Source organism: Tripterygium wilfordii, chromosome 17 (assembly GCF_013401445.1).
Source record: "Tripterygium wilfordii isolate XIE 37 chromosome 17, ASM1340144v1, whole genome shotgun sequence".
Classification (NCBI taxonomy): Eukaryota; Viridiplantae; Streptophyta; class Magnoliopsida; order Celastrales; family Celastraceae; genus Tripterygium; species Tripterygium wilfordii.
The window spans coordinates 9,034,172-9,060,465 of record NC_052248.1 but is presented as its reverse complement, the minus strand read 5'-3'; the positions used below and the strand labels follow the sequence as shown (position 1 = coordinate 9,060,465).

The window sequence follows — 26,294 nt, the reverse complement described above, 5'->3', positions numbered from 1 at the left end:
GAAGGCAACCTCGAGCCAGTAGTATTGTGTTCCCTATCTGCATACAATTTGTCTCGTGAAGGGGTTAGACTTGGTGCAAATGTTTATCAAAACCTTTAGGCTGACAGGAAATCCTAGCACACTTTAACACACATTATCCATAACCCCAACACTCTTATTTCTAGCAGCCGTATTTTGGATATCTCCTGTCTAGCACAAAAGACATCGAACAAAAACTTAAATATTTATTTTATACCTAAAATGCAATGCAATGCAATTGCAATCTCAACCAGTTTTATTCTCTATACAAAACATTAGAAATTTTCACCCTTTTTTTTGTAATCGAGAACCACACCATACAAGCTTGTCTTGTCCAAGGGTGGATCTAGGAAAAAAGCTTGAATGTGAGCTTGGTTAGTGGTGGTATGAGCAATTTATAGGTGGGGGCTAAAGTTTGACAAGGGTTCGGGGGCAGCGCCGCTGAAATTTTTTTAGGATTATTTACTGATGTGCCAACAAAAAATAATAAAAAAATCCACACATTAATATGTCTATGAAGTCTTGCAATCTAATTTCCACCTCCAAATTTCTAAAACTACAACTATACATAAAAAAACTACAAAATAATTTTTTTTAAAAAAAAAAACTACAAAGGGCTTGTATTAAAAATAAGGGGCTTATTTTGGGGTTTGATCATTTGGGTAACTAAATCTCTAAAACTCCAAGTATATATATTTTTTAAAAAACTATTAAATAAAGTATTTACAAAAACTACTAATACTTGTATTAAAAATAAATGGATTTATTTTGGGCAAAAAGATATTTTTCGTCCCTCAACTATGGGGCGAGTTTCATTTTTATCCCTAAGCTTTTTTTTCTCCCATTTGCATCCCTCAACTATTGAAAAGTATCATTTTCATCTTTTTAAGTGAGATTGAGGTTGGGAAAAACCTGATCTGACGAACAATATGATACCACGTAGGATTTTTCAATGGCCGGATTTAATCGAGGGATAAACGTGGTACTTTCCCATAGTTGGAGGATGAAAAAAGGGAAAAAATAGAGCTAAGGGACGAAAACGAAACCCGACCAATAGTTGAGGGATGAAAAGTACTCTTTTGCCATTTATTTTGAGGTTTGGATATTTAGTGTTATACTTGATAATTTTTTTTCAAAAATTGAGGGTGAACTCACCTCAATTGGACACTCGATATAGGCTCCCATAAAAATTTATCACCTAACGATGGATTTGGGGACTCCGCAATTTCCTAGAGTCTACAATTCACATCTAATGGTGGAGAAAAAGTCAAGACAAATTTTGAAAATAACAAAAAAAATGTAGTGTAATGTGGCACCCCACCCAAACTATTGAATTCAAATTGTTAATTATACAATTTAAAACGAATTGCAAAGTCTCCTGGTCCCTTGACCACAAACATAGCACTTAGCCACAAGTGTATTGCTCCTAATTAAAAAAATCCAGGATGCACAAGACGGTGTGGTTTGACCCTAAAAATATTTACCAACTGTTTACACCATGTTTGTGTAGGCTTGTGGAGGTTGGGCTGCAATCTGGTCGCACGGACTGGAAAAAGTGAGGTTATTTGGCCCGAGCTTAGTTGCATGGTGTGGGCCATTAATAAGTGATTTATCTGGCCCGTATTAGGTGCAAAGTCATGGAGATAAGATCAACTATTGGTTTGTTCCTATAAACATGGGTTTGTTCCTACTTCTAGGAAGTTGGTTGTCTAGTTTCCTCTTATCATGGAGAGTCACTTTCTGCATGAATTAAATAGTATGAAGAGGGTCTCTGGAGACATGGAGCTTCCGGAAGAGACAGTTGAAGAAGATGGAGCATAATGGAGCGAATTTCGAGCCACTTTAGTCATGACAATTATGGCCATTTTTCTAGCTAATATGGGTGAAGTTCTAGCTTACATGGAGGTATTGATGCAGTATAAAAGCAAGAAGAGAAGAGGATAAATGACACACACATCAACACAAACACAAATCTCAGCCCACCGGCTCAAACTCTCAAGCTCTCAAATGCTCAAGCTCTCAAGCATTCTTGTTAATATTCCTATTCTCAAGCTTTGTTCTTACCCACTCTTATTTTCCAACATCAATGTACATCTTTGTTCATCATTGAAGTGTTACATTTTGGCATTTTCATTCATTTCTGATTTATCTAGTGAAGCGCGCTTCAGTGGATCTAGAGTTCCATGGAGTTTTCATATGGAGACCATGATTTAAACCCTTTCTCCTTACAAGTGTTTGGTTCAAGAAGTTAGATAATCAGTGCAATCACAATATATTTTGTTTTTACACTTTGAGACTGACTGCAAGTCTCTGGCACACCTGCAACCATCTGATCCCTTCTCCATAAAGGGTAGGGTGATCTTTTTGGCATCTGCAGCCAAATAGAACCAACATCCTTTTTGGCACACCCAATGGGACTACAATCAAGATGATAAAGATATTGCAATAGGAAGCGAACTCCCTGAAGGAGATCGAATAACCGTAGGACTCAATCAATCATTACCAACTTTTAAAGGAGAGCCATTTCATCAAAGTTCACCACCAAGAGTGCAGGCCACTGCAAATAGGCCTTCAAGTCCAGTTCAAGCTATGCAGACCAATGCATGGGATGCAAAGTTAAAGGAGTTGGAAACCAAGCTCATTGTCACATTACAGAATTCGATATAGACTGCAATGCAGACAGTTGCTTGTTCATCCATTTTAGCCGAACCAGAGGAGATACTTGCTAAGGATGGAAAGGAAAAGTAGAACAGTTCCAAACTCGGGGGGCATACGTTTGGATCCCAGGATTCAATCGACGACCAAAATCAACAAAATCATTCAAGGTACACTCCACCTCATAAGAGGAATGAAACCATGCCATCTGTTGCTAAGGTCGACATTGGGTGGTTACCAACACCAAAGATGCAATCACATGTTTTTACAAACACCAACCCAAATGTCTTGCCTGCAGTCTACCAGCGGAATGAGCTAACCAATAATAACAATCCTACTGCTCAAGCTCCACCTGTAGATGTTGATGCAGTCATAAATGTTGTTCAAGAACTCTATGGACCCGGCCTCAGACAAGTGGGGCGTCCTGAATATCACAAGCCATACATGGAGTACATTGATCGAGAGAATCCATACCCTCGAGGATTTAGAGTTCCAGAATTCACCTTATTCTCTGGAGTTGATGAAATCCAATATATTGTTGAGCATATCGGACGTTTCACTGTCCATTGCGGTGAGCTTGCCAACTTTGAGAACTTTGACAACTTCAAACTTCGTCTTTTTTCAAATTCCTTGACCAGACCAACATTCACATGGTTTTTCACACTGCCAAGAAACTCTATCAGGTCTTGGAGAGAGATTGAGAGAGCTTTCCACACCCAATTCTTCAGAGCCGAGCCAGAAGTGTGCATTGTTGAACTGTCTAGATTCAAAAAGATGAGAAATCGATGCAAGATTGTCCTTCTTGAGATTGAATACATGGAGACGGCTCAGCAATGTCTCGATATAGAGCTTCGCAAAAAGTTTCAATGTATGGAATTCTGAGATTTCTATGAACTTGCAACCAAGGTTGCGGAGTATGAAGACTTGCTTAAGGAAGAGTCTCGAAGAAGAAAGAATTCAGCAGGCACTAACTATCAAGAAATGTTGCACGATGTGGAAACTGCAGAGATAGTCAAGAATGCAAGCCCTGTCGTGTGTCCTTCTATGACCAAACCAAAACTCGGATTGAAGAAATCAACCAACAATGGGATGTAATATACCTTCGATACGATCAAGACTGAAGAGATCTTTGACTTCCTTCTTGCGAAAAAATTTGTATCGCTTCCTTCTGGTCACAAAATGCCTACCAAAGAAGAGTTGAAGGGCAAGGAATATTGTAAGTATCATGATCTCTGGTCACATCCTACTGTTAGTTGTTGGGATTTGTGAAATGTGATACAGGAAAATATCAAGAAGGGAACCATTGAATTTCTAGACAAGGAAACTATGCTGATAGAAGAGGATCCGTTCCCACCCGTAGCAACAATCAATGCAGTCAAGGATGACTTGAGGAATTTGCTGAACAAAATTCAATATGAGAGGAAGGTCAATCGGGAAAGGACTCAAAAGCTTGGATGGAGACCGAAAAGTATACGTAAGCCAAAGGATGCATAGATTTTGTTTACACAAAGCTTTCCATGAAAAGATGTTCAGCAGAACCAAAGCCCAAGATATGTCATTCCTCCAAAAATTGACCATGATGGAAAGTGGCATCGGGTGCATCATAGAAAATCCACTCTACCGTTAATTCAGACTCAGAAACGTGGACTGTAGAGGCAAAATCTCGCTGTCAAGTATAGAATTGAAGCATTCAGAGCAGCAGGTCACATAAAACGATGGGAGTTGTATTATCCAGAGCAACATCACCAGAAATTCAAAGAAGTTCATCACTCGGTCAACTGGGATGGACCATCCAAGTATTTGATGAAGGTGGAATATCAGGCTCCTCCAATCAAGTCCATTCAGTAAATTTGGATGACTAAGCCTAAACCAGAGGAGGCCAAACCTAGAAAGTATCTTGGCAGACAAACAATTGAAGATGTTGAATCCGTGGGTAGCTCTTCTAATGAGGTTGGCCATACTTTGGATTGTTTCATGGTAGAAACTATTCTTGTCAAGTATCAATACAATGCGATCATGCTACCACTTGCATATCAAGCACCTGAGACTTGCAAGCAGCCGAGTCAGTTAAAACAAAAGGGAAAGGTGTTGAGAAGAGTCAAAGTGTTGTTATTATCCAGACCGTTGACTATGATAAGCCTAAAAGGGTGATTTTCGAGAAACCTTCCTACGATATGACCCAACACATTCGCCCACTGTACATTCAAGCTCAAATGAATAGCCGTCCTATTAGAAAGGTGCTAGTGGGCAACGGGTCAACTGTCAACACAATGCCAGTTATGGTCTTGAGTTCACTTGGACTGACAGAGGACGATCTAATCCCAACAGATGTCACAATGGTATGGTTCACTGGAGAAGTCACCAAAGCAGCAGGAGTGCTGCCAGTTCAATTGATTGTAGGTAGTAAGACCTCTTTGACTGCATTCTTTGTTATTAACTCTTAAGCCAATTATCATGCATTACTTGGCAGGGACTGGATACACACCAATTGGTATGTGTCATCTTCTTTGCATCAATTTCTACTTTTTTGGAAAGACAATGATGTGGAGGTGGTATGGGCGGAAGAAAGCCGTTTCAAAGCCAATGCAGACAATATAGAAGCTGGATATTATGATAAAGACATGGGACCGATAAAGTTCTTCGGTTATACTAATGAAGGAGGTCCAAAATATCTGTCTGCATCCTAGACAGAATTCAATTTTGGCCTGAAAAGAGCAAAGGAGATACTCAGACCAAAGGCAATTGTGCCATATAGGCCGACCTCAGTTTCGATCATTAAAGAAGTTCCTTGATTTCTTTCTCCCTAGAAGAGAATGGCATAGTGCTGCCCTCAGTCAGAAAAGCCTAGATGAAGGCCGCACTAGATAGACTAGCAGGAGATCAAACATGCGAGTAGAACAGAGCAGAAATGATCTTTGAAGAATAAGAGTTGGTGCCTGAAGGTGATGAGATTTAGACGGATGGTTTAAAGAAGGCACCACCAAAGTTAGAAGATTCGAAAGCTGAAGTGCAGGATTCCCTAGAAGAGATCAAGGCACGAAGGAGGATCCTCGGCCTACATATTAGTAAACTTCTAAACAACAATCTAAAGGTATGGATGATCAAACTACTGAGTGAGTATCGAGATTGTTTTGCTTGGGATTATAATGAAATGCCAGGTTTAAGTCATGATGTAGACGAGCACATGCTTCCTATCTATCCTGACTGTAATCCGATCGGACAGACTCCAAGACGATTTTCAATTGAAATGGAGTTGAAGGTTAAAGAGGAAATCCAGAGGTTCCTCAGAGCAGGCTTCATATGACCAGTCAGGTTCACGAATGGTTGGCCAACATTGTACCGATGGTTAAGAAAAATGGGAAAATCAGAATTTGCGTAGACTACAGGGATTTGAATGCAACTACACCTAAGGATGTTTTCGTGGTGCCTGTAGCAGATATGTTTATCGATGATGTTGCCCAAAATGAGCTGTTGTCTTTGATGGACGGTTACACTGAATATCAACAGATTATGCTAGCTAAAGAGGACACCTATAAGATCGCATTCAGGTGTCCTGGGGCTCTTGGTACCTATGAGTACGTAGTGATGCCCTTCAGTCTGAAGAACGCATGCGCAACGTATCAAAGAGCAATGAATGCAGTCTTTCATGATATGATAGGCTACTCTCTTGCAGTCTACATCGATGACATTGTAGTCAAGTCCAGGAAAGCAGAAGACCACATTGAGCACTTGAGGAAAAGTCTTGAAAGGATGAGGTTTCATCAATTAAAGCTCAATCCACTCAAATGTGCAAAAGGTGTCAAGGTTGGAAATTTTCTAGGTTTTCTGTACACCAAAGAGGGATCGAGGTTGATCAAAACAAAGCAAAGGCTATCATGGAAGCTAAAGTCCCAACATCCAAGAAAGAGCTTCAACGATTCCTAGGCCAGGTAAACTATTTGAGAAGGTTCATTTCTAACCTAGCAGGAAAGACCAAGGACTTTTCAGACTTGCTAAAGCTAAAGGCTGAAGAAACTTTTAGTTGGAAGGAGAAGCATCAATAGGCCTTTGACAAAATTAAGGGATATTTGATAAAGCGACCTGTTTTGGTTCCTCCTGCACAAGGAATCCCGCTAAAGCTATACCTATCAGCATCTCACGATTTTCTAGGCTGCTTGTTGGCCCAGGATAATCTAAATGGTCAGAAGCATGCAATCACTATCTGAGTAGATCGCTGATCGACACTAAGATCAGGTATTCTGCTGTGGAAAAAATGTGCCTAGCTTTATATTTTGCTTGTACAAAGGTCTAGAATTATCTTATCAGGTTTAAGGTCTACATTATATGTAAGACCGATTTGTTGAAATACATGCTATCAAAGCCACTCTTGAAAGGAAGGGTAGGCAAGTGGTCTTTGGCTTTAACAGAACTCACTTTGATCTGGAAGCCTCAGAAAGCAGTTAAGGGTCAGGCCTTGGCAGATTTCTTGGCCGACCACCAGATAGTAGAAGTGCTAGACAAAGAGGTGCAGTCTGTGTGTTTTTCACAGGAAGCCCCTTGGATCCTGAAGTTTGATGGATCAAGTACTGACCAGGTAGCAGGAGCAAGAATAGTGATTGAGTCACCTAGAGGTACAAAATCAACACTTTCCTTTAATCTCGACTTTGACTATACTAACAATCAGGCAAAGTACGAAGCTCTTCTGATCAGACTAGAGATCCTGAAGGAACTTGGTGCACAAGAAATCTATGTTATGGGGGATTCACAGCTGGTCTTGAAACAATTGACTGGAGAGTACAAGTGCAACAACCTTGCACTAGCACCATACTATGTTGCAACCGTTCAGTTACTTGCTGAATTTGAAGAAGTTACTCTCAATCATCTGCCTCGAGAAGATAATTGGGAAGCAAATGAATTGGCCCATACCACATCAGGATTACGGATGTCAGCAGATCTTACACACAAGATTATTCTAGTAGAGAAACGTTTACACCCGTCAATCAGAGAAAGAGGAATGCCAGTAGAAGTACTGAATGTATACGATCTGGCAGCTGACTGGAGGCAGCAGATTATGGAGTACTTGAAGAACCCTAACTTCAAAACACCCAGAAACGTTATAGTGCAGGCTCAAAGCTATGTCCTGATCGAAGGTGAATGTTACAGAAAGGGGTCTGATGGCTTACTTCTACGGTGTTTGAATTTCACAAAAAACATGGAAGTACTCAAACAAATACATGAAGGATTATGTGGGGCTCTTCCAGCTGGAATTAAGATGCAGTGGTTGATAAGAAAACATGGATTTTTCTGGCCAACCATCCTGAAAGATTGCATCAGATATGCAAAGGGTTGCAACCAATGTCAATGTTTCGGAAGCATTCTGAGAATTCCAGCGGTTGACATCCATCCGATTGTCAAGCCATGGTCATTTCCCGGATGGGTCATTGACATAACTGGTAAGATCTATCCCACTTCTTCTAAAAATCATGGGTTTCTCGTGGTTGCAATAGATTATTTCACAAAATGGGTTGAGGCCGTTCCTATAAAGAAAGTAGAGCAGAGCGATATGGTGGAGTTTATCAAGGAACACTTGATTTACCGCTTTGGGATCCCTGAGTCAATCACAACTAACCAAGGTACCATGTTTACTGGGGGAGAATTCAAATCGTTTGCTGAAGATTTTGGAATCAAGTTGATCAACTCAACTCCTTACTACCCTCAGGCCAGCGGTCAGGCCGAGACAAGCAACAAAGTCATCATCAACATGCTAGAAAAGATGATGGACGATAATCCTAGAGTGTGGCACAAGATTCTTCCAGAAGTACTGTGGGCGTACAGAACGACAAAACGGTCAAGTACTCACACAAGTCCATTTCATTTGACTTATGGAAATGATGTTGTGCTTCCAATGGAGATTGTCATTCCTTCTCTAAGGGTGAAAAGACATAACCGCAGATAATTATTCAAAGGCAATGGTGATGGAATTGGAACAGGTAGAAGAAGCTTGCATTCAGACTTTCAATAGAATGCTGGTCCAAAAGAAAAAGATTGCTAGGGCTTACAATAAATGGGTAAAGAAGAATACCTTTCATGAAGGTCAGTTAGTATGGAAGGCTATCTTAGCATTGGTTATCAAAGACTGAGAGTTCGGTAAATGGTCACCTAATTGGGAGGGACCTTTCAAGGTTCACAAAGTATTGAAAGGAAACTCATATTGGCTCAGCAGTCTAGAAGGTCAACCACACCAAAAGTTTATCAATGGCAAATATCTCAAAGGATACTTTCCCACTATTTGGGAAAGGAATCCTTCTGTACAAGGATGAATGTAGTTTAGGGCCAACATATGGCCCAATAGCTTATCAATTGTTATGTATCAAGGAAAGATAAGCTATATTAATAAAGGTCGAGTCCCAGCAATTTCAAATTATCTTGTCCAGGGTTCAAGAGAAGTCTTTACTGCAAGGGCCTCTGAGTTGACTTAAAAGCTGCAAACGGATGAGGTTGTAGTAAATGTGGTCAATTTGAAATTTGAATTATCTACACCAATTCAGGATGAGGTCTCAACCCGTTTGGCGTGGGGGGCAAATGTTTACACCATATTTGTGCAGGCTTGTGGGTCGGGCTAAGGTCAGAATATGGGCTTGACAGACACGTTGGAGGTTGGGTTGCAATCTGGTCGCACGAGCTGGACAGAGTGAGGTTATTTGGGCCGAGCTTAGTTGCATGGTATAGGCTGTTAATAAGTGATTTATCTGGCCCGTATTAGGTGCAAAATCATGGAGATAAAATCAACTATTGGTTTGTTCCTAACTTCCTATAAACATGGGTTTGTTCCTGCTTCCAATACTTCCAAGGAAGTTGGTTGTGTTATTGCTTATCATCATGGAGAGCCACATTCTGCATGAATTAAACAGTATGAAGAGGGTCTCTGGAGACATGGAGCTTCCAGAAGAGACGGTTGAAGAAGATGGAGCATAATGGAGTGAATTTTGGGTCACTGCAGTCATGACAGTTATGACCATTTTTCTAGCTGATATGGGCGAAGTTCTAGCTTACATGAAAGTATTGATGCAATATAAAAGCAAGAAGAGAAGAGGATAAATGACACACACATCAACACAAACACAAATCTCAGCTCATCGGCTTAAACTCTCAAGTATTCAAACTTTCAAGCTCTCAAACGCTCAAGCTCTCAAGCATTCCTATTAATATTCTTGTTCTTAAGCTTTGTTCTTACCCACTCTTGTTTTCCAACCTCAACGTACATCTTTGTTCATCAATGAAGTGTTACATTCTGACATCTTTGTTCATCAATGAAGTGTTACATTCTGACATTTTCATTCATTTCTGATTTATCTAGTGAAGCGCGTTTCAGTGGATCTAGAGTTCCTTGGAGTTTTCATGTTGAGACCATGATTTAAACCCTTTCTCCTTACAATAGTTTGGTTCAAAAAGTTAGATCATCAGTGCAATCACAATATATTCTGTTTTTACACTTTGAGACTGACTGCAAGTCTCTGACACACCTACAACCGTCTGATCCCATCTCCACAAAGGGCACGGGTGATCTTTTTGGCATCTGCAGCCAAATAGAGCCAACACCAACTAAACCATCAGCAAGTGATTATCACCTTCTACTCTTCTAGATAGATACTTAGTTATCATTTTGAATCCAAGGCACCACCCCTTGGCTATTCTTTTGCTGTAAAACCTTTAATGGGTCTCTAGAGTAAAGCTAGAAACCAGTTGTAGTTATTGGCTTTGCGAAAGGTACGTTCTTTTAACATTTTTCTCAACTACATTTCTGTTCATTTCTCATATAGAAAGCACAACTTTGAGTTTTGTAGAAACCTAATGGGTCTCCAGAGACACGCCCGCACTGAGTTTTAGTCTTTCTTTCTACTGAAGCTATGATTTTTTTCCCCTCCTCCTCAAGTGGATTTTTGTTCTTTTCACCTATGGAGACCCCCGTTAGTTGGTTTTGCGGAGAGCAAGTTTGCTTTCTTTTAATATGTAAAACTATTGCCCCATTGTGCCTTTTGGGTGCTTGATTGTCAAGATGTATATGCATGTACATATGTATGTATCTCGCAATCAGGGGTATTTATAGTTAAACAATATTTTAGTTGGTCGTTTTCTCAAATTGATTAGTATTTCTTTCCGATTTTGATGTGATTGGTTGAGCATTTGAAAAATTAAGAAGTTGGTGGCAAAGATCAAGGGACTTTTCTTTTTGAAGATGGGTAGGACAAGGAAGACGAAGTTAAAGAAAGAGGAGATTGCAGAAGATTGGTGTTTCATCTGCAAAGATTGAGGAGAACTCAGTATCTGTGACTACAAGTGAGTTATTTCAATATTCTAATTAACTATCTATGTGTGAGAAACTCATGTCCCTCCTAGCATTCAGGGAATGAAAAATAACTTCTCTACGCTTACCATCTTTGAAATCTATTGATTTAGTTTGAAGCCTTCAAAGCCAGTATTGAAATCCCTTTTCCCAATTTACGGGTTCTGCTGTTTATATCTATGCTTGTGTAGCATTTGCAATGCCGATGACATATGCTGTATGAGGATTTCATGATTATCTTGAATGCTGCATCATCAAAGTGAATATGGTGAAGATTGGCTTTGCCTTTGGGTTATAGTTTATACTATTCATTACATTCGGAAGAGATTCCCTGTGTATGTCATTTTGAATTCTTTATATACAAGTATACATATAATTTAACATTACAACTTATACAAATCAAGATCAATATTTTCACTTTTCCCAAGTCATCCATCATTTTTCAAGAAACAAACTCAACCTCAACCCTATCTCAACTAGCTATAACACGAGTGCAGTGAATAATTGAGTGTGAACGACAATTACAGAACTAAATCGTGTATAAGGCACTAATTGACAAGTTAGCGTTCTTATACACTTAATAAGAATGTTAATAAGAGGCAAGGCAACTGATGTGTTTTATATTTCTCGTCTAAACTCATATATTTGGTTGGTCTTATAACTTATCTAATGGAGTTCCTTTTTCCAGTTAAAGAAAAAGGGGCTCCTTAATTTATTTTTTTCATTTTTTTGATAGAGATTAGTCTCTTACTGTTAGTTGTCTTAGTTAACAAAGCCATGCCATTCTTTTTTTTGTTTTGACAATTTTAGATGGAGCTACAAGTTATGAATGGGTGGTTGGTGGATTTTTTTTCCTGCGTAAAATTTATGTTTAAACATTCTTAAGCAGTTGACGCTGTGTGTTATAACAATTTAAAATGCCATAGGGATTGTCTCAAGGCATATCATCCACCATGTGTGGAAAGAGACAGTTCGTTCTTGGAGGCTGAAGGGCGCTGGCTGTGTGGTAAGTTGGTAATAACGATCTTCAAACTATCACATCCTGAAATGTATGCCAAAATATGTTTGCAAGAAACATCTCAGTGCACTTTGTGCAGTCAACGAAATTTGTCTCATAAGTAACTGGAAAAATCACCTGATGCTCTGCAGGAGGCTTCTTGCGTCACAGTTATTCTGAAGTTAATGTATGTGTTTAGTTGTTATGATGTAGGGAGCACGTGGCCTTATTGTACAATTAACAATTCAGCCCAACAGTTCAGCTTTGTGTTTTTGTAGCCAGCTTAACTTTTTGTCCTTGTCTAAAAGCAAGGCTCAAGGTGCTGCACATTGTCCAAAAAGTTGTGCTCTTTTGTCAGCCTTGTGTTTTGTAGCCAGCTCAGCCTTTTGTCCTTGTCTAAGTGCAAGGCTCAAGGTGTTGCGCATGGTCCCAAAAAGTTGTGCTCTTTTGTCAGATGTTTTTCTAGCCGTTGTAGTTTTAAGCTTTTTAAGTGCGGTTGTTGTGGAAGTCCAGCAGTTTTTGCTTATCAAGAAATCTCCTAAGAGATTAGTTTGTAGTCTTTTCTTACCTTACCTTGAAGAATAGTCAGTGCATTTTCATTTTCATTTTGAGAGCACTCGTTCATGCTGGTTTTGTTTCTCTTGTGCTGGTTTCGTGCTAAGTAGTGGGATTAAAACGTAATAGCTCCATCCAGTTCCTCCGGGAGCTGCACCAAAGTGGTATCGGAGGAACTGGATGGAGCTATTACGTTTTAATCCCACTACTTAGCACGAAACCAGCACAAGAGAAACAAAACCAGCATGAACGAGTGCTCTCAAAATGAAAATGAAAATGCACTGACTATTCTTCAAGGTAAGGTAAGAAAAGACTACAAACTAATCTCTTAGGAGATTTCTTGATAAGCAAAAACTGCTGGACTTCCACAACAACCGCACTTAAAAAGCTTAAAACTACAACGGCTAGAAAAACATCTGACAAAAGAGCACAACTTTTTGGGACCATGCGCAACACCTTGAGCCTTGCACTTAGACAAGGACAAAAGGCTGAGCTGGCTACAAAACACAAGGCTGACAAAAGAGCACAACTTTTTGGACAATGTGCAGCACCTTGAGCCTTGCTTTTAGACGAGGACAAAAAGCTAAGCTGGCTACAAAAACACAAAGCTGAACTGTTGGGCTGAATTGTTAATTGTACAATAAGGCCACGTGCTCCCTACATCAACTACCCCTCCCTAAGAAGAACTCGACTCCGGCGAGTTCAACTGAAGAAATTGATCCAGTAGGGCAGGATAAAAATGACGAAGATGATTCTCGGAGAGCCACACGCCGTCTGAAATAGGCCTATTACAAAACAATACCAGGTAACGCCAGTACCCTCCACGACGAGTAGTGACATGGTCACGTTTCACAATCAGGTGAGGGGTTTCATTAGAGGTGTTTGGGAGGGAAGCTAGCGGAAGGTTCGCACTAGGGGAACCAAGAAGATCGTGAACTGGGACTGTAGGATGCTGAGCAGACTGATGTGAAGAGTCCTCATGGCAAGCGGTCAGGTCGGTCACATTAAAAATAGGACTGAAACGATATTCCGGAGGCAAATTCACGAGATATGCATTAGAACCCAACCTCTTAAGAATGGAAAAGGGACCAGCTCGGCGGGAATGTAACTTGTGGATGGAACCTGGAGGAAAACGCCCAGGATGTATGCGAATGAACACAGAATCCCCTGGTTGGAATTCAACATGTCGGCGGCGAGAATTGGCTGCCGAAGTGTAGGCAATATTGGAGGCCGCAATGCGTTGCTTGACTTCGGCATGGATTTGCTGGATGTGCGTGGCCAATTCCAGAGCCTCGCCACTAGTTTGTTGGCCCCCGGGCAATGGAACCAAGTCAACCGGAGTCCTGGGTTTAAGGCCTGCAACAATTTCAAAGGGGCAACTACCTGTAGATCTGTTGACAGAGTTGTTAAAAGCAAATTCCGCGAGAGGTAACACCAAATCCCATGAAGACATATGGTCAGTCACTAGACAACGTAGGAGGTTTCCCACACTGCGATTAGTGACTTCCGTTTGCCCGTCCGTTTGTGGGTGAAATGCGCTACTGTATTGGAGTTTAGTACCCAGCTTCATCCACAATGTTTTCCAAAAATATGATACGAACTTAACATCACGATCAGTTGTGATAGACTTAGGTAATCCATGGAGACGGACGACTTCTTGGAAAAAAATGGAGGCCACATGGGAAGCATCAAATGTGCGGGCACAATGAAGGAAATGAGACATCTTGGAGAAACGGTCCACCACCACTAAGATAGAATCGTGGTGACGAGCTGTGCGAGGTAATCCCAGGATGAAATCCATGCTAATATCCTCCCAAGGCCGTTGCGGAATGGGTAAAGGTGTGTACAAGCCACTGTTGGATTTGGTACCCTTTTGAAGAGCACAAGTGCGACAACGTTGTACCACGCGGCTTACATCTCTTCGGAGTTGAGGCCAGAAAAATCGGTCAGCGACTAGAGCCAAGGTCTTATCTCGGCCCAGGTGTCCTGCTAAGCCCCCCGAATGGAGTTCATTGATAGCAAAGTCTCGCAGGGAGCCGCGAGGTAGGCAAAGCCGGTTGTCCCTAAATAAGTACCCATCCTGTAGGACAAAAGAAATAGCAGAGGTGTCCCTCGGAACACCATTAGTAATAGCTGTCCAAATCGAAGAAAAATCAGGGTCATTAGCATACAAGTCTTTGATATGCTCAAAGCCTGTGGAAGTGATAGAAAAAGTAGTCGAAAGGTGAACACGCCGACTTAAGGCATCGGCCACCTTATTTTCCAGTCCAGATTTGTGTTTTAGAACAAAAGTGAACTGTTGAAGGAAATCTACCCACCTAGCATGTTTAGAACTCAAAGTTTTTTGTGTATTGATATATTTGAGGGAGTCATGATCTGTAAACAAAATGAACTCCCGATGCAAAAGGTATGGTCGCCAATGGCGCAGAGTTTGAATGAGAGAATAAAATTCAAGGTCGTAAGTAGAATACCGTTTGCGAGTCTCGGTTAATTTCTCACTATAAAATGCTATGGGGTGGCCTTCCTGACTTAAGATTCCTCCAATACCCGTAATAGAGGCGTCACAAGCAACTTCAAATGGTTTGGAGAAATCTGGCAGATGTAGGACAGGTGCGGAAACCAGTCTGGATTTTATGATCTCAAAAGCCTTAGTAGCTGCCGCAGTCCATCTGAACACTTTACCCTTAAGACAATCTGTAATTGGTGAGGTGATAGCGCTGAAATTACGAATGAAACGACGATAGAACGAAGCAAGCCCGTGAAAACTGCGTGCTTCAGTGAAGGACTGTGGAGTCGGCCAAGCAGAGATGGCTTGAGTCTTCTCAGGGTCTACTGCAAGTCCTTCCTGCGATATCACAAAACCCAAGAAATTAATCGAAGGTTGTAGAAAAGAGCATTTTTTTTTATGGAGAAAGAAAGAATGAGATCGCAAAGTTTTAAAAACTAAGCGAAGGTGTTCCAAATGCTCTTCCTTGCTGCGGCTATATATTAACAAGTCATCAAAGTAAACGACCAAAAATTTTCCTAAAAAGGGTTTGAAGGTTTGGGTCATCACACGCATAAAGGTACTAGGAGCGTTAGTCAAGCCAAAGGGCATGACCATCCACTCAAACAAACCATCTTTAGTACGGAAGGCCGTCTTCCATTCATCACCGGGTTTAAGCCGAATTTGGTGATACCCGCTACGGAGATCCATTTTGGAAAATATGGTTGACCCCGTAAGTTGATCAAGCAAGTCCTCCAAATTTGGTATGGGAAACCGATATTTGACGGTGATACGGTTGATTGCCCGACTATCTACACAAAGACGCCAAGATCCATCCCGCTTGGGAATGAGTAAAGTAGGCACTGCCACAGGAGATAAGCTCTCTCTAATAAAACCTTTGGCTAACAGCTGTGATAGTTGCCGCTGGAGTTCCAAGTGCTCATTGGGAGTCATTCGATACGCGGGCAAGTTAGGTAGCGAAGAACCCGGTATTAGATCAATAACATGTTGGGCACTCCGTAGGGGTGGAAGCTGATCTGGCAATTCTTCTGGCATGAGGTCTTGGAATTCTGTAAGTAGTTCATGAAGAGAACCAGATTCACTAGTTGGAGTATTCCCATCCATGATGATGGGTTTGCTCAAAAGAAGAAATATCATTGGAACATCCTGAGGAATGTCAGAACTGCGAGTTACGGTTAAGACCTCTGTTTTCTCAATTGGTGTGGGTAGAAGCCGCGGTGGAGGCCGAGTTGATTGGAGAGTGATATGGCGGCCTTTGAAGAGAAATGAGTAGGAGTTGTGAAATCCATCATATTGAGCTCTCCTATCATATAACCAGGGTCTTCCAAGCAAGAGTTGACACACTGTCATAGGGATAATATCACACCAGGTCTCATCAACGTAATTTGGGCCCAGGGAAAAATGAACACGACACCGGGTCGCAACGGGCTTAGAAGTAGCATCCACCCAACTGATGTTATAGGGTTTAGGATGTGGTTCTATAGCAAGACCCAATTTCTCAACAACCCCATTTGCAATAGCGTTCATTCCGCTACCGTTGTCAATCACAGTATCGATGGCCTTGTCGCCGACTTCGAGCCGGGTATGAAAGATAGAAGTTCTTAGCCACGATTCTGGGTCGGCTGAGGAAGCTTCCCCAAGCAAAATAGGTTGAATTATGCAACTAGGAAGTTGGGAGGCTTCCAAATATTCTTCCTCCGGTTTTTCAGTTTCAGGTTCACTAGCAATAGTGTCCCCTGGTTCCTCCTGTTGGAGAGGTTCACCTTCACATACTAGACCCAGTTTGGTGGATTTGCTTGGGCAGACTATTGAATAGTGACCCTTGCCCCCACAAGTGAAACAGCTGCCCGGATTGACATCTCCCATTCGTCGGCGAGGATCCTGAGAGGCTGGAAAGGGTGGGGTCCTAGATGAAGAACCTGAAAGAGGAGTCTAATTGTTAGTAGAAAAATGGGAATTGACGTTGTTACCTCGCCCCTGAGAAGGGGTGGAGTTCGATGATGCTAACAGCCAAGGACGCTTTTGATGAGCTAAATGGGCTTCCATTCTAAGGGCCGCTTGGAACGCCGCATCGACTGATGATAGAGACCTAGAAAGAAGTTCATATTGGATTTCTTCACGCAGACCGGCTAGATAACGGGCAATGGCTTGCCGTTCAGGTTCAATGATTTGACTTCTGATAGTCAACTCTTGCCAACAGGCAGTATAAGTGGTAACCGATGCGGAACCTTGCTTTAATCCCCAGAGCTCTCTCAACATGGCATCCACATAGTCAGTGGGCATATACTTTTCCTTGAGACGAAATTTCATCTCTGTCCACTCATTAAGAGCAGGTCTACCCAAGCGCGCTGCCTGTTCTTCGATAGTAAGCCACCAGATTCGAGCATTTCCCTTGAGTTTCATAACAGCATAATCCACCTTACATTCCGCCGGCATCCGATACCAACGAAAATAGTCCTCCACCGAGATGAGCCAATCATGGAACGTAGTGGGGTTAAGATCTCCCCAGAAATCTGGCACATCTAACCGAACTAGCCGTTTTACCTCATCCGCCGGATCACTACGGCGTTGTAGAAAACTGGTGTCAAGTTGGTGAGTATGGTTGCGGTTGGGGCCACGAGAGGGTGGAGATGGAGTACTGTATTCTTCTGGCGGAAACAAATGCGAACCACCAACGTTGGAGGTGATCTCAGGTACAGCCGTGGAGGAGGAGGGTTTTTTACCACTATTGGATGGCAAGATATCAAGTCGTTGTGAGACCAATAAGGTCAAAGCTTGGATTTGTTGGCTAAGCTCCAGTAAAGCCTCATCACGTGCTGGATCGGTCATGGTTGTGGGCAAGTAAGGTCGCCCACTCCGAGTGCACATGAGCAACCTGCCTCTGATACCACTTTGGTGCAGCTCCCGGAGGAACTGGATGGAGCTATTACGTTTTAATCCCACTACTTAGCACGAAACCAGCACAAGAGAAACAAAACCAGCATGAACGAGTGCTCTCAAAATGAAAATGAAAATGCACTGACTATTCTTCAAGGTAAGGTAAGAAAAGACTACAAACTAATCTCTTAGGAGATTTCTTGATAAGCAAAAACTGCTGGACTTCCACAACAACCGCACTTAAAAAACTTAAAACTACAACGGTTAGAAAAACATCTGACAAAAGAGCACAACTTTTTGGGACCATGCGCAACACCTTGAGCCTTGCACTTAGACAAGGACAAAAGGCTGAGCTGGCTACAAAACACAAGGCTGACAAAAGAGCACAACTTTTTGGACAATGTGCAGCACCTTGAGCCTTGCTTTTAGACAAGGACAAAAAGCTAAGCTGGCTACAAAAACACAAAGCTGAACTGTTGGGCTGAATTGTTAATTGTACAATAAGGCCACGTGCTCCCTACATCATGTTACACATTCTACTTGGAAGTGGCATCTGATGGAGAGGATGAGTCACATATGCCACCAAAGGATGTGTTAAAATATTTAAACTAATTATTTGGCTTGTCGGACATGCATAAGTGAGATTTCAGATTCTCTTCACTCTAGTTTTCCTTAAATAAAGAATCTTAGATACAAACTCTTTTCACTCTACTTATCATATTTTTTCCTTTTAGAAGTGTTAATGGTTTAAACCTAGTATTGGATCCACTGCAACGAAAGGTAAACTTTCCATCATTCTTAGCTTGACTATGAGTACTATAATCGCCACAAAATACCTGATCAACTTAAAACTGTAAAATGTTCTATCAGCTTGGCTTTTCCTTTTCTCAACTAAATTTCATGCTTCCACCTCTTCTTTACAGTTTTATTGACTGGCTTTTGAGATGAAATATATGCTTGTCAGATCGGCATTTTTGCTACGTTTGCCGTAGAACAGCGAAATTCCACTGCCTCTGTTGTCCATCAGCTGTATGTGGTCACTGTCTGTGGACTGCTGAATTCGCACTAGCTAGAGGAAAAGGAGGATTGTGCAATCACTGTCTGACGCTGGCTTTGCTTATTGAAGACAAGAAGGCTGTTGACTTTGATGGGGTATGGATTATTTCTGAATCTTTAATAATGTTTCCAGTGTGATAGTTCTCTGACCTATTGCCTAATTTCCTGGTACGAACAATGAAATACACCGGGACTATCTACGGTACTTAATAAGTTTTGCGCAGAAACTCATACAAACTATTTTAATGGAAGCACTGAAATCAAATTTCATTCACTGGAGATAATTTCTTCTTGTGTCTCCTAGTATTAATTTGAATGTTTAATAGAACTAAAACCAAGGTTGCTTTGTAAAATTTTCTTTTACTTTGTGATTGTTACCATATAAATATCCTGGCATGTTTGGGTATTTCTAGCTATTACTTTTATACGCTCCCGCTATATTCCCTATGGTCTTAATCGAGTATTGTTTAATGGTTGAGATAAAAGGTCTAAATATAAAGACTAGCTTAAAAGGCAAGAATAAAAAATGTTATTTCAAAAAATACATTAATCGTTTGTGGAAGGGTCAATGGGTGAGGATTTTGCTACATTTTGTTAAATCCTTGAATAATAATGTTGGGTTCTTTTATTCTTTTTCCTTTTTTATTCCCTGTTATTTTCATTTGGTTGGTGGGTTTATTATATTTTGAATTAACAAAATATCTTTGTGTATTTGCAGGTATGCAAGATCAAAAGATTGAGAAAGAAGAAGAGTTCAGAGAGCAAGTTGAGAGAAGGATGAAGAAGGAATAGTATCTCATTTCAAAAGTATCTCACAACGGCTACAAAGACAGACATAAATGGAAGACAAAGTACATACTTGTCGTACAGTTGAAAAGGACTAAAACATATTAAACTAGTATTGGGCCAAACATGTATGACCCAATAAGGAGAATAAAGGGTTGAACCCAAATAAAAAACATAACTATAAGGCATGAACTCCAATAACAAGATAAACAAAAGGCCTGCAAGTAGGAGGCCCGTGAAGAGAATAAAACCTAAAATAGAATTGTGCACAGCGGAGAAGATAAGCAAGCAGCAGAGACAAGAAGATGCTTTCAGGGTTGGGAGGAGTTGTTTGTTCCCTGCATTTTTCTTAATACGCTTCTGCTTTCCTTCCAATTTTCTTTTTCTTGGGATGTTATTCTTCTTTTCCATGTATGATTAAGACTTTACAATATTGTGGAGGTACTTTTTGATAGTAACCATACGCAGCCTGACCACACTTTGCTGGAGCGGTTTCCGCCTACTTAATAGAGTTAACTGACTTGCAATAAGTTAAAATTGGGATGTTTGCAGAAGTGCTTGTTTTAAACTCGGTTGCTCTCTCTCTCTCTCTCTCTATATATATATATCTATACACACACACACACATGCACAATATATTATATATATGTGAAATTCTAATGGAGATTTGATATATTACTTAGTTGGCAAACCAAAATATTCATTTAAGTTTCAAGACAAGTTTGATTTCGTATTCACACCATATGTACCAACAATGTTCTTTGTCTTTTTTCTACTTATCTAATTGAGTTTTTTGCCTTTTGTTTTGTCTTTTTGGTTCCCCCGAATATGTGGAGGCTTTGGTTTTGTCATATTATTTCCCACTTTGATTTCATGCTGTTTGATTGCTGAGCTTGCAGAAAAAGATAGACTTCGATGATAAAGACACATATGAGTTATTATTCAAGAGTTACTGGGATATAGTTAAGGTTGAAGAAGGCTTGACTATGGAACATGTACACTCTCTGCCTAATAGGGGTACAAACTGCATACTTGACACAGAATTAAATGAAGCTTATGAAGGTAAAGAGGATTTTAGTGACTTTGAAGATTAAAATATTTTATCTGATTATGATGAGTCAAGTGATATGGACAAACAGAAGCAAGGCCGCAAGTACACAAAACAAAGGTGCCAGGCAGAAGACTATCTGCGGCACTAAACAAAGGCGCCAGGAAGGAATCGAAGAAGATGAGTAGCGAGGCACTCCACGCATTTGTTAATGTGCAAAATGCAAAGGCTGAGAGGTTGAAGACCACAAGTTGTGAATCTACAAGTACACCAGCCGATGATTCATCGTCTGCCTATATGCATATTCTGAATGACTTGCCCTCACCAGTGGAGGTCAGTGTGATGGCGCTGTAGATGTTCCTGGATCCAGATTGGAGGAAGATGTTTCAGGAGATGTCGGGCGAGCTAAGGGATGGCTGGCTGGCTGATGAGCTTGTGGGTTGGCAGCAGCTGGTTGGCAGTATCTTTGGGTCTGAAATGTCATTTGAATGTTTTCTATATGTTAAAACTATTGTGTGTTAATTTAGGTAGAGATTTATTTCTCTATCTGATACTTTGGTTTGATCTAGCCTTAACTATGCTTTTAAAATTTGACTAGATGTTATATTTGGACAATGGTAGTATGTACGGACTATTTGGTTGTATGTGGACAGATATGTCATAAAGATCTAGGTTTGAGCCTTTCAATTATATAATATGGTGCATCAATTGTACAATGCAGGTCCTACCACTGTGTAAAGGAACTGAAGCCAGGTCTTTCCTTTTTGATGCTTGTGGTTGGGGGCAGTTAATGCATAATGTCAGTACACAGTGCTCATTTTGTATTTTTATATCATGGGGTGCATAGTTGAGCTACTAAATTGAGCCCCGCTTATAAATTCAACGCTATAAATTGATCTCATTGTATGGTGGTACTTCAAACTTCCACCATGCTACACTATTCCCCCATTTTTCCGTGGGCATTTGTTTGCCAAATAATACATGAGCACATGGATTCAAAAGATTCAGATGAACAAGACCTCGTTGAGTTACTTTTCCAATTTGATATTGCTGATCAAGAAGAGCGTCATCTAAGTAGAACTATGCACAATTCCTCATTATTTGACTGTAATTATGTCTTCAAACTGCTAAATGGATTATCAACTATTTGCTACCAACTCTTTCGTTTGGATAGGGTTTCTTTCATGCACGTATGTAAAACCCTAAATTTTGGAGGGGTCTAGTTGGACTAAATTTTAAAATTTTGGGAGATTGAAAACTTGGAAATAAGGGCAAGAATGTAATGAAATAAAACTATAGGCGTAAAAATATGATTGATTGAAACTTGCGGTTAAAAATAGAAATAGAGAAAATTTGAAAATATATAAATAAAATAAAACTCTAATCTCTCTGCCTCGGGAGTTGTGCGAAAAACCCCTAAAATCTATTTCTTTCTCCACTCTCTCCTCTCCCACTCGTGTTGCCTATTGTCAGGAATCAATCACTATCGCTCGGCCATCAGGGGGGTCGATGTTCCTCCCAACCAAAGCACCTGGTAGCCAAGAACTCTACCTAGCCGTCTATAGCCGCCACCAGTTGCTGGTATGGCCAAAAATTCAACACGAAGTCGCGGTATACTTGCTCGAAGAAGACACCGATCTGGCCGATTTAGGCGCCATCTCATCATGCTGATCCCACCGGTGCAATAGTGCATTGTTGCTAAATTCTTTTCATTATTGCTGATTGTACCTGATTGTTTGTCTACTTCTATATTCAATTGTCGGTTTTGATCTTGTTATCCTTGTAGTTTATTTATCTTATTCGATTGGTTTCTAAACTAGTTTTTGAATCGTTTTGGTTGCATGGGTCATCTATTGGAAATTCATTCATTATATTGTTGATGGATTGATTGGATTGTTGGAGGGATTGTCGATGGTGGTTGTTAGTATTAGTTGGTTGGCCTAGTGGGCCATGGTGGTTGTTGATTGGCCTAGTGGGTCATGTTGCTATTGGATGACCTAGTGGGCTTTGTTATTGCCGGATGACCTAGTGGGCTTTTATTATTGTTGAGATAGGCTTACTGGGTCTTGTTGTTGATTAGCCTAGTGGGTCTTGTTGCAATTGCCGGCCTAGTGGGCACTCTTGTTGTGGAGATTGTTTGTCATTTGATAGTAGTTGGATGTAGTGGTTGGGCTACTTTGTAGTTGTGTTGGTTGATAGTAGTTGGATGTAGTAGTTGGGCTGCATATATATATATATATATATATATATATATATTGCTATGCATGGTTGGTTGTGACTTGGCATGCTCATCTGCATTATTTCTTGTCTTTTGATTATCATTGGTACACTAGCTTGCCTCTGGTATCGGTAGTTTATTCTACACTTTATTTGCTCGCTTATTCAGTATGTTTACTCTACCCTCTCTGTTGTTTCGTTCGATTCAATATTCGTTGTTTATTTTGCTTGTTTGCCTGCTGCTCGCTCGGATATCTATCACATAGGTATCCAGAATCTTGTTAGGTACTTACCTCTATCGGGCTTTATAGCTCACCCTCTCTTTTGTTTCCCCACTCTCATGTGAGTTCGTAGATGGCAACCAGCATCAAGCGACGTGATCATGGTGACATGGATACTAGGATCTACCGGGTTATGGATAGTGTTTGCTAGGTTGTTGTCGTTTAAACTTTCGCATATTTAATTTGTTTGGTTGTTTTGAATATTTCTATTATTTATTTTAATAATAAATGCATTTTGAGGATTTTGGCAAAAAAATTTGGTACTCGAGGTTGCTTTAGTCATTTCGCAGACCTCTCTCTAAGACGGGTCATTACAACTTACATGAGGAGCTAAGGTAACATAATCTTTTGGACGATTCGAGGGACCATACATGTCATTTTCTTAAAACTTTGAAAGCAGTTTGTAGATAAGGGAAGGAACTCATCAAACAAGGGTCAACGGAACACTTGGATCAATACAAGCAAAACACAGAATATTATTCGTAATTCAAGGTAAACCCCAAATCATCATCGTTGCAATAAATTTAGTTGGTTCTTCTCTTCTTATTTTTTATAGTTGCTATTTTTCTTTTTAGAACTGTGTTGGAGCCATTGATAGCAGACATATAAGTGCATGGGCTCCTATTGAAATATTAACTGTATGCATAGGAAGAAAAATAGTTGGGACGCAAAATGTCAAATGTGCCTACAATTTTAATATGATTTTTACCTTCATTTACTGGGACTCCAGGTTCTTTCTAGATGCAATTACAAGATCGGAAAATAATTTTACACATCCAATTGAAAGTATCAACATAAATTTTAGTCAATTGTTAGGTAGATTTATTATAATTATACTTTCTATTACGTACACTAATACCAAAAATTTTCAATATGCAAACCAATATTATATTGTTGAAGCTAGATACCCTTGCACCGTCAACTTATTATCGTCATATAGAGGAGGTCAGTATCTAATACAAGATTATCATGATCGAGGTAGAGCACCACGTACTCTCATTGAATTGTTCAATTATCGGTACTCATCAATGAGACCAATCTTTGGACAACCAATCTTAATCTCCTCAAAGATGACCAAGAACATTTTATACTATGTAAAATATATGTGCAATCACGCAAGGCAACTCAACACATTCACACAAGTAAAACCTTGTTATGGAACCTTTTGGTGTTCATAAATCCCCAATCCCAAATGTACACAAAAACATAAAAGCATTGTGCTAAGTGAATGACTTATACAATTGGATTAAATGTATGTGTTTATGAAAGATAATTTTGGATGGGCATAGCTTTGAGAAAGAAATCACCTACAAGAGCAACTAATGCATTCACCAACTCACTTGCTTACCTTGGATCAAATTCATCAAAAGGTTAACTGGGTTGTAATGTGGTCATGGGACAAGGTAGGAAGAATTTGGATCTAGGTAACAAGTTGCAAGGTTAAGTTCAAACATGTGAGCTAAATTCTCATTTTGTCACCCCTTCCATTGTACCACAAATTCAAACACTTCTCATCCTTTACACACAAAGGATTAACTTTATTGCATACACCTTTTTTTTTTTTTTTTTTGATATTTTTCTTCTCTTCTCGAAAATGAACAACGTTTATACAACAACCCTCAATTTTTTTCAACATAAGAAAGGGTATTATCACTACCAACTTTTTTTTTTTTTTTTTTTCAAGCTCCTACTCAACCTTGCAACCAAAGGTGGAAAGTATTTAAGGAAGTGGTGCACACAAGGCTTGTAAGTGAAATAAAAAGTCTTAAAGAAATTTAGGCTTATAATCACTCACAAAGGAATGGGCTAAGCTCAAATCTCTCAACCTAATGAATCATTCAATCCTAAGTTCACAGGCAAGTGGCAAAATACAAAAATCACACTTCTCAGTAATCAAATGTAATGGATGCAAAGCTATTGAAGAACACGTACATAAGATGTCAAATGAATATCAATGAATAGCATCACCCAGAACCCAATGTATATCAAGGAAGAATGGCTCAAAAGATTGAGAAGGGATAAAAGGTAGTTTTCCAGACAAAATGATCCAAAAACGTAGTCATACATATGCTTCAATGCCAAGATGCCCACTTAATCACAGTTTTGATATCAAACTAGGTCCCAATCATCCCAAGAAAGATTGATCATAGTCATCCTACTCAATCACATGCTTCGACTTCACAAAAGAAATCAAGAAACCTACTCTACACTTGCACGTTCGAACAAGAATAAGAAATTAACGTTGAAATTGGTAGTGAATCCCAAAAGCATCTACCCTTCCCTTCCTAAAGTCCATCTAGCATGTATGAACAACAAAGCATAACACAATAGAATAGAGGGTAGGAAATCATACCATACTCTTCAAAAGTGATCGGAATCATGAGAAACGAAGCGTATCCTGAAAAAGTTAATACCAACCACACTATCCAAGCATGACACAACAAGATTTTATTTTATTTTATTTTTTAATTTTAATTTTTTTTTTTTTAATATTCACAAAAGCACATCAAAATAAAGCAAGTTTCACAATGAATTCACAATTCACTCACCCCCCAACTTAAATGAGACATTGTCCCCAATGTCAAGAATAAAAAACAAGGCAAGAACAAATTGTGAGATGCATTGTGAACATACAAAAACACACCAAAATTGAAATCAAATCAAAACTAATCACAACCATACTATGGTACAAGGGTGGAGTCTAACCATGACACATGGGAGAATTGGGATCCTTGAGATCCCAAGAACATCCTCATAATCACTACTCCCATGTTGAAGAACATGACGGACCACGCATGATTCGGTCCCTTTTTCCCGAAACTCACATGGAAAAAATTGTAATTGGGATTTGGGACGCCATACTTTTTTAATTTCTGTAAAAAATTTCTGTGCAAAGTAGCATTTAGAGGACTTTTTAAATCCACTTGGTAAAGGTATTTTTTTTGGTTTTTGAGGAGGCACTTGGTATGATTCAA

At 40.0% G+C, this 26,294-nt stretch overlaps 1 long non-coding RNA gene across 1 annotated transcript; it reads left to right on the top strand.

Annotated features, from left to right (window-relative positions):
- Window positions 1-10,963: 10,963 nt before the first annotated feature.
- On the top strand, window positions 10,964-12,198 carry LOC119982156. The gene is made up of 3 exons (XR_005464303.1): window positions 10,964-10,989; window positions 11,923-12,002; window positions 12,146-12,198. It is a non-coding gene; the product is annotated as an uncharacterized LOC119982156 (long non-coding RNA).
- The last annotated feature ends 14,096 nt before the right edge of the window (window positions 12,199-26,294 follow it).